The 1,336-nt window shown below is 71.4% G+C and overlaps 1 long non-coding RNA gene across 1 annotated transcript; it reads left to right on the forward strand.

Annotated features, from left to right (window-relative positions):
• The first annotated feature begins 726 nt into the window (after positions 1-726).
• Positions 727-1,171, forward strand: LOC118158579. Its single transcript, XR_004746850.1, has 2 exons — positions 727-884; positions 966-1,171. It is a non-coding gene; the product is annotated as an uncharacterized LOC118158579 (long non-coding RNA).
• Positions 1,172-1,336: the final 165 nt, after the last annotated feature.

The following is a 1,336-nucleotide window of genomic DNA, read 5'->3' on the forward strand; positions in this document are numbered from 1 at the left end:
GCCCAGCGTCTCGGGCTGCTGCGGCGACGACTGCTCCTACGAGATCCTCAGCCGGCGCACCAAGTTCGGCGAGAGCCAGCACGCGCACCCCGGGGGGCACTGCGGGGGCTGCTGCCACTGAGCCCCCCCCGGCCCCCACACGGATTTACCCGAATCTGAAGGTTTTTACCCCAAAATGGGCTCGGCACTCCGCGCCGCATACGGCTGTCCGGCCTGGCCGTGCCCACCTCTTGTCACCCTGCTGTGACCCCCAGGGTTTGGGTGCTGTTGGGGGTGGGGTTCTGGTCCCCTCCCAGGGGGTGCAGGGCTCATATTTTGGGGCTCGATGAGGGTTTTTGCCCATTTTGGATGTTTCTGGTGCTGTTTCTGCTGCCTCGGGGCAGCCACGGACTCCCCTCTTTTTGATCGCTTCCGTTTGTACGTTACAAATAAATCGTTCACGAGGAATAAACGCAGCCTGGTCTCGACGGGGTTGACGGGGGGGGCCCCCCCCCCCCCCCCCCCCCCAGTCCGCACCAGTTTGCACCAGTTCGCCCCAGTCCCTCGGGGGTAGACCCAGGACTACATTTCCCAGCAGCCCCTGCGGCAGCGCCCTGAGCAATGAAAGAAAACTCCCAGGATGCCCCGGGGGCGCAGGAGGCTGGCCCGAGAGGCGGGGCCTCCAGCGGAGAGCTCAGGGCCGGGGGCGTGGTTACCGCTAGGGGGCGTGGCCTCGTGACTCCTCCCCCGGAAGTGCGTCGGAACGTCACTTCCGTCGCATCCCCGCCGCCGCCATGCCGCTCGCCGCTCGCTTGGCCCGCTCCCTGCTGCGCCCCGCGGTCCGGCCAGGCCCGGCCCGGCGCGGTCTCGTCACGGGGCCTCCGCAGGATCCGTTGGGGCCCGCGGTGAGCGCGGGGGCAGCGGCTCGGGGCGGGGGGGACCGGGCGGGGTGACCTTGCCGCCCGCTGACGCCGCTGTGCCCGCAGGAGACCGCCGTCGGTTTCGCCGCCATGTTCGCCGTGTGCCTGGGCCCCGCCGCCTGGGTGCTGGCGCACCTGGAGGACTACAAGAAGCGGGAGTGAGCCGGGGCCTGCACCGGGACCACCAACGGGACCAGCACCGGGACCACGAACCGGGACCAGCGCCCAAGGGCCCCCCGGGCCCCGCGCCCCAATAAAGGCCGCTGATGTTCTCCCGCCTCCGTCCGTCGTGGGGGGTCGGGGGAGGCACCGGGGAGGGCACCCGGGGGCTCGGGGGGGTGTCGGGAGGTTCGGGGAGCGCCTCGGGCCCCGGCGGCCCCTGGGGGGGGCCCTGAACCGGGAGGTTCGGAGAGGGCAGCGGGGGGCTCGGGGTGGTG

The sequence above is a fragment of the Oxyura jamaicensis genome (genome assembly GCF_011077185.1).
Source record: "Oxyura jamaicensis isolate SHBP4307 breed ruddy duck chromosome 33 unlocalized genomic scaffold, BPBGC_Ojam_1.0 oxy33_random_OJ44738, whole genome shotgun sequence".
Lineage (NCBI taxonomy): Eukaryota > Metazoa > Chordata > Aves > Anseriformes > Anatidae > Oxyura > Oxyura jamaicensis.